Source organism: Mus musculus, chromosome 3 (assembly GCF_000001635.26).
Source record: "Mus musculus strain C57BL/6J chromosome 3, GRCm38.p6 C57BL/6J".
Classification (NCBI taxonomy): domain Eukaryota; kingdom Metazoa; phylum Chordata; class Mammalia; order Rodentia; family Muridae; genus Mus; species Mus musculus.
The window spans coordinates 81,620,777-81,629,258 of NC_000069.6; positions in this window are offsets into that span (position 1 = coordinate 81,620,777).

The following is an 8,482-nucleotide window of genomic DNA, read 5'->3' on the forward strand; positions in this document are numbered from 1 at the left end:
TGGAAAGATCTCCCATGCTCATGGATTGGCAGGATCAATATTGTAAAAATGGCTATCTTGCCAAAAGCAATCTACAGATTCAATGCAATCCCCATTAAAATTCCAACTCAATTCTTCAACGAATTAGAAGGAGCAATTTGCAAATTCATCTGGAATAACAAAAAACCGAGGATAGCAAAAACTCTTCTCAAGGATAAAAGAACCTCTGGTGGAATCACCATGCCTGACCTAAAGCTTTACTACAGAGCAATTGTGATAAAAACTGCATGGTACTGGTATAGAGACAGACAAGTGGACCAATGGAATAGAATTGAAGACCCAGAAATGAACCCACACACCTATGGTCACTTGATCTTCGACAAGGGAGCCAAAACCATCCAGTGGAAGAAAGACAGCATTTTCAACAATTGGTGCTGGCACAACTGGTTGTTATCATGTAGAAGAATGCGAATCGATCCATACTTATCTCCTTGTACTAAGGTCAAATCTAAGTGGATCAAGGAACTTCACATAAAACCAGAGACACTGAAACTTATAGAGGAGAAAGTGGGGAAAAGCCTTGAAGATATGGGCACAGGGGAAAAATTCCTGAACAGAACAGCAATGGCTTGTGCTGTAAGATCGAGAATTGACAAATGGGACCTAATGAAACTCCAAAGTTTCTGCAAGGCAAAAGACACTGTCTATAAGACAAAAAGACCACCAACAGACTGGGAAAGGATCTTTACCTATCCTAAATCAGATAGGGGACTAATATCCAACATATATAAAGAACTCAAGAAGGTGGACCTCAGAAAATCAAATAACCCCCTTAAAAAATGGGGCTCAGAACTGAACAAAGAATTCTCACCTGAGGAATACCGAATGGCAGAGAAGCACCTGAAAAAATGTTCAACATCCTTAATCATCAGGGAAATGCAAATCAAAACAACCCTGAGATTCCACCTCACACCAGTGAGAATGGCTAAGATCAAAAATTCAGGTGACAGCAGATGCTGGCGAGGATGTGGAGAAAGAGGAACACTCCTCCATTGTTGGTGGGATTGCAGGCTTGTACAACCACTCTGGAAATCAGTCTGGCGGTTCCTCAGAAAATTGGACATAGTACTACCGGAGGATCCAGCAATACCTCTCCTGGGCATATATCCAGAAGAAGCCCCAACTGGTAAGAAGGACACATGCTCCACTATGTTCATAGCAGCCTTATTTATAATAGCCAGAAACTGGAAAGAACCCAGATGCCCCTCAACAGAGGAATGGATACAGAAAATGTGGTACATCTACACAATGGAGTACTACTCAGCTATTAAAAAGAATGAATTTATGAAATTCCTAGCCAAATGGATGGACCTGGAGAGCATCATCCTGAGTGAGGTAACACAATCACAAAGGAACTCACACAATATGTACTCACTGATAAGTGGATACTAGCCCAAAACCTAGGATACCCACGATATAAGATACAATTTCCTAAACACATGAAACTCAAGAAAAATGAAGACTGAAGTGTGGACACTATGCCCCTCCTTAGAAGTGGGAACAAAACACCCATGGAAGGAGTTACAGAAACAAAGTTTGGAGCTGAGATGAAAGGATGGACCATGTAGAGACTGCCATATCCAGGGATCCACCCCATAATCAGCATCCAAACGCTGACACCATTGCATATACTAGCAAGATTTTATCGAAAGGACCCAGATGTAGCTGTCTCTTGTGAGACTATGCCGGGGCCTAGCAAACACAGAAGTGGATGCTCACAGTCAGCTAATGGATGGATCACAGGGCTCCCAATGGAGGAGCTAGAGAAAGTACCCAAGGAGCTAAAGGGATCTTCAACCCTATAGGTGGAACAACATTATGAACTAACCAGTACCCCTGAGCTCTTGACTCTAGCTGCATATGTATCAAAAGATGGCCTAGTCGGCCATCACTGGAAAGAGAGGCCCATTGGACACGCAGACTTTGTGTGCCCCGGTACAGGGGAACGCCAGGGCCAAAGGGGGGGAGTGGGTGGGTAGGGGAGTGGGGGTGGGTGGGTAAGGGGGACTTTTGGTATAGCATTGGAAATGTAAATGAGCTAAATACCTAATAAAAAATGGAAAAAAAAAAAAAAAAAAAAAAAAAAAAAAAAAAAAAGGAGTAGAAAACCTATCAAGCACAAACTCAGTTTATTGTAGGCTTCATTAAAACTCACTCTCTAGGAATAACAGATGAGCTTGTCAGTCAGCCTTGGGCCATATAAATGTTTAAAAAACAACAACAGCAACCACAACCTTGTTTTAAAAAGATGTTTTATAGATATACTTTCAAAGATGTATTAATTTTAGTTTCCATGTATGTGTGCCTGAATGAGTTATATGCACCTCTGTTCCAGATACCTAAAAGGCCAGAAAAATGGAGTTGAATTATTTGGAATTACAATTACATGCGGTTATGAGCAGTTATTCTGGGAAACAAACCTATGTCCTCTGCAAGAGCAGACAATGCTTATTACAGCAGAACCACCTCTCTAGCTGAAGATGTTTGATATGAATAATTATAATCAAGAGTTTTGTTTGCTTTGATGCATGTGAAAAATCAAGCGAAGTATTTCCTAGTCACATTTTCTAAGGCGTTCCAGATAATTGTTTGAGGGGCACCTGCAGCTGCTACCGAGCACTGAGGAAATTCATTAAAGTTCATTTAAGGAACTCATTTAAGTTCATAGAATTGAACAGATCCAACCAAAGCACAAGAGGGGACAGCTCAAGAAGCCAGTTGCCACATAAAGAGTGCACATCCATGAACACATAAATATCCTACTGATTCTCATAACCAGACTCCAACAGCTCCTTTACTCTAAGACATCATTTGACATTATTTTATTCTCAGTTTACAAGTGTTTCCATGACACATTTTGTTATGTAACAGAATCTTGGTGGTTGCAAATGAAAAATAACTTCAATAAGAGTCTTGAATACTCAATATCCAAAACCAACTCAAATCAAATACATACTGAATGGTCAGTATCACCTGTGTTGTCATGTGGAATGTCCCAGTAGCCTTGTTTCTGAAAATGCATGCACACTTTGCATTGCGAGTGCCACTGTGCCACCGAACGTTAATGAACACTGCCTAAAAATAACTGTTTAGAATTGAAAGCACAGCACACTATGAGTTTCAGTGTGTTTACTGTATTGAACTGACCTTACAGAAACATAATGCCTTAATTTTGGAAACAAAGACTTTTGGTATTTTCTTACCATTGTTCTTGAACATACAGATATCAAGTGAGTATGCCACTGGACTTGTGTTTAGTAAAATGTTTGATCTTAAAATTCTCTGGTTTAGTTGTGACTCCTGTTTCACTAAATGTAACTTATTGATTTTTAGTTTGGGATTAGAACAGAATTTACAACAATTTCTAAAATATTCTTAAGCATTCTTCTGCTGCTATGTACTATATAGTTACTCAAAGTGATGCTATCAGTGTAGATGACCATGAGATCCAAATGCAGATCAACTAGAATCCAACATTAAATTCTTCATGGAAAATAAGCTAGCAAATCTATCTTAGTATAAAAAATTTGCTTTAATCTTTAATAACTATAAAATTACATATACATACAATGGTTTTATATGTAAATAAAAACATAGAGTTGTTTTTAAATAAACTGATGGTTTATCAGTAAGTGTTTGGTTTGTATATCTATTTTACATTCTTATGGAACCACAGCTAAGTCACAAATACACAGAGAGAACAGAGCAGAAGAAATTTAAAAAACCTTTATATAGTCTACCTGTGGACCACAAATAATAATCCTCAGATATCTATGTTTACCTATTCCTGATAGTGACCATTATTATTGCTTGTTCCAATATAGAAACACATTTATAGACACTTATAGGTTAAATTTTAATAATAGATTCTCAGCAACAGCATAAAAATATTATCTATCAGAATTATATAGGACTACTAATAATGCATTATATAACTCAGCCTTGAAATGTAGAATCCTTGACAGTTAAGTGTTTTGTGACCAGTGAATTTCAGGATGGTCTTAAAACCTTAAGTCCTAAGGTAACATAGAAAATGAAAATTTTAATAGGTTGTCACTTTTGATTTGTTTCCCATGAAAATGGATAACAGTTATTTGATACATGTACTCATCTCATTTGATATGCATATTCTTTTAAAAAATTGCTTGCTTTTTGCATGTCACTGTAATGGTATATGTTGCCAAATAAATACTTCTACAGTATCCCTTGTATTGTTTCTAGCTGCAACTTTAGAATGAATATATATTGTTTGAATAAAACTTATATGATTTAATGAATGTTTAAGAAGTCATAAGATCTTGTTCTAACTTGTTCTACACTAATGCCTCTGCTCTAAGTTCATATGTCTATGCAAGTGATGCTAGACTGGACCTGTGAAGCCTGACTTGCCTTGGCCAAGAACTTCATTACCCTCCTTAAACTTGTCTAGAGAGGAATTCTGGAAGGCTGTGAACAGAATTTTTCCTTCTTGCTTCACAATACTGGTATTTTGTCTGTCCTTATCATCCTTGACTCCAATCTTGTGTAATTCCTCTTTGAACAAGGCATTACCCGAAGAAATCCTTTCCACTTTGGTGGTGACATAGTGTATCAGAGACATACTCTCAAGGGTGGTTCCCCCAAGAGCTGAGAGCAAATTCTTCAGACCCCGAAGTTCCTTGGATCTCTTGTTCTCAGACAGCAACCAAGAGAGTCTCTTATTCTAGATCAAAAGGATAATCAGCTCACGCTTTGTATGTTAAATCATTTCTCCACATAAGAGTGATCGGGATTCAAGAACTAGTGTCCACTTTTGCAAAAGACAAAACAATGAGGATAACTTGATATGATTAAATTTATCAAGTTTTGTAAAAGTCTTCTTGAGAACTTAGACCTCGAGGTAGAGAATGGTTTTAAGTATGCCATGAAGTCTGAATAAGAGAAGGAACATAAGGAACTTGAGGTTCAATTAGCTGATTGTGGTAGGCACCTGAAATTTGTTTTTAGATAAATTGAATATTTATTCATCAAAGGATGAACTTATTTCTTTTCCATGGACAGGTCAGCTCCTAGGAGTCTGCATATCTTTCTGGAGGTAATATCTGTACTTTTCCCTCAGCAAATTGCCTTATAACCATATCATTAATTATTCATAGATTCTATAAATAATGTCTGTGTTGGGCTTTTTCCTTGTCTTTGGCAAGGTCAATAAAGTTAAATAGTAATGTGCACATCAATACAGCAAGTTGTCTGACTCTCTGCTCTGACATGACATTTCATTTATGGTTGTAGACTGAAATTACCTAAAAGGGTCTGTCAGAGAATGACATTAATGTTAAAGATTGTAATAGGAGCCTAAGTATTTTTCATGGAGTTGATATTTTCCCCTAAAAACATCCACACTGACAATAAGATTGAAAATGTGTAAGTGGGGCAGATATTATAATATAAACAAAGCAGAATCTCTTTTTGAAATATGCACAGCATCCTTGCTTTCCTCATTTTATTTCTTTCCTAATTTGTCATTTAGAAATTACAAATAATGGGTGATTTATTTGGAAAGAAGAGGAGATAAACTTGATATGGGTCATGACATCATTCTATAAAGGTGGTGAGGCAGTTGGGACCTCCTCATCCATCCTATTAGAGTGGAATCTGTAACAAATAGAAATACTCAGTTATTTCTCAGAGTGTGACATTTTCAAGGTGACCCTTCAATAGCTGAAGACATCTGTAGAACAGAAGTGGCTATGTGTGGGCATAGCACTGGGTTTCTGATTTGTTCCTGTAGCAATTCTCACTGAAGAACCTGGATCTCATTGTATATTACATTCCCTATTTACCCTCACAGCATACTCAAAACATAAAGTATCAGATTATGAGATATGACCTCCCCTGGGTCCCTGCAGTGAATTTTTGAATTTTTGCTAGAGTATCAGTAGTCAAAAGCACTCTCATTCCTTGTTTTTATTTCAGCAGTGGTTCCTAATTTAGTAAATCATTGTTCTCAGGAACCTCTTTGAAGAGAACAAAGTATCTACACCCATCTATGGATCTAGTATCCAACCATCCATCCCACTGTCCATCTATTCCTTTTCTCAGGGCTTGGCATGGAGCATGGATGTGAATGCCAGACCTCTATAGACATGTGTGGTATGTACACACTTATAAGTGGATATTATAGGAGGAACAACAATATGAACTAACCAGTACGCCTGCCCCCAGATCTTGTGTCTCTATTTGTATATGTAGCAGAGGATGGCCTAGTTGGCCATCAATGGGATGAGAGGCCCTTGGTCTTGTGAAGATTATATGCCCCAGTAGAGGGGAATGCAAGGGCCAGGAAGCATGAGTGGGTGGGTTGGGGAGAGGGAAGGGTAAGTATAGGGGACTTTTGGAGAGGAAACTAGGAAATGGGAAAGCATTTAAAATGTAAATGAAGAAAATATCTAATGAAAAAAGTGGATATTAGCCATAAAATACAGAAGATCCATGAAGAAGACCCAAAAGAGCTAAATAACAAAGAGGCTCAAGGATTCCTGAATCTCACTGAGAAAGGAAAATAAAATTGTCATTGGAGTTGGATCCTGGGAGATATCTGGGTGTGAAAGGGGATAGAAAGTAGAAGAGAAGGGGTACCAAATGTAGGGGGAACTGGGGAGAGAGGGCTGGGAGAGTGAACAAAATGAGCAGGAGTAGGGTGGTGGAGACTATCTCTATGATGTGGAAGATACCTTAGATGAGGGAGGCTCCAGGGAGTCTATGAGGGTGACCCTAGCTGAGACTCCTATTAGCAGGGGAAATAGAACCGGAAGTGGTCACCTCCTATAGCCAGGCAGGACTACCAGTGAAGGGATAAAGACAGCAAGCCACTCATAAATCCTTTGACCCAAAACTTTTCCTGCCTAGAGAAAGTGCAGGGACAAAGATGTCATAGAGTCTGAAGGAATAGCCAACCAATAACTGGCCCAAATTGAGGCCCACCCCAAAGGCAAGAATTAATCCCTGACACTATTAATGACACACTGTTATGCTTAAAATAAGATCCTAGCATAAGTGTCCTCAGAGAGGCTCCACCCAGCAGCTGATGGAAACAGATGCAGAGACTCACAGCCAAACATTAGCTGGAGCTCAGGGAATCTTGTGGAAGAGTTGGGGAAGGACTGAGGAACCTGGTGATAGGTGGGGAGCGGGGAGGGCGCGGGGAGGATAGGGAATCCACAAGAAGACTAACAATGTCATTAACCTGAACTTTTGGAGGCTCCCAGAGACTGAACCACCAACCAAAAACATATAAAAGCTGCACCTAGGACTCCTGAATGTATGCAGCTTGGTCGTCATGAGGTCCCCTAACAACTGGAGCAGGGGCTTACCTGCTTAATGCTTATGTGCTTACCGCTGCTTGCCTCTGAATCCTGTCCCTCTAACTGGGCTGTCTTGGCCTCAATGAGAGAAGATATACCTAGTTCTGCACTGACTTGAGGTGTCTGAGTCAGTTGATAACCAAGGGTGGTACCTCATTCTTCTCAAAGATAAAGAGAAGGGAGGTACTGGGAAAGAGCAATGTGAGGGGAGGACAAGGGAGGAGAAGTGGCTGCGATTGAGATATAAAGTGAATAAATAAATAAATGAATGGAATAAACAACAACAACAAAAAAGAGTTCTACCATTGAGCCATATCTCCAGCTTCTGTACTTACATTTTAGATTAGAAAATTTTGGATCTCTTTAAAAAGAAACATTACAAATATCTTCCAATACATAAATGTTAAGGATAAAAAGAATAAACATATAGAAGCAGTTTGATTTATACACCACAAGTTTTATGTGTTTTGCTTACTATGCTTTGAGTGTCTTCTGTTTGCCTCTGGATGATGCACCAGAAAAAGAAGTTCACATACTCCATTACAGCCTTGTCTAATCGTATCTTAACAGAGCATGGCAGCATTTTGGATGTGAAGAACTCATGTTTGCCATATTGACAAATATTTAACACCACTAGCTACTTTTGCCATCAACTCTCTACATTCTATCCTGGCTTGCATAGTTCTGTCCACCAAATACAACCAACTATATCAAAGACATGTGCTGCACTTGAAGTTGAATAATTTATCGGTGAGTGGATGCCGCACATCTCTATTCTAGAACTCAGGAGGTGAATTAATGGCTCAGGAGATTGGGGCCAACAGGACTAAAGAGCAAGATACTGCCTTACAAATCCAGGGAAGAAAGACAATTTAAATGTAATTTTATTAAGTAGATGATATAAGTTGATAAAACATTATTCCCCAAGTCTCTCTTCATCAGCATGGAGTCTTCCTGTGTGAGACATTACGTTTTGTTTCTTAAATACCTAATTCTATCACCTCTTTACTGAGCTGGTGCCTCAGCCTTGTCACCTCAGTGGAAATAAATTTTCCAGAGTGGATAATCCTACTTTTGGAGACCAAGGAGTCTTTTATTCA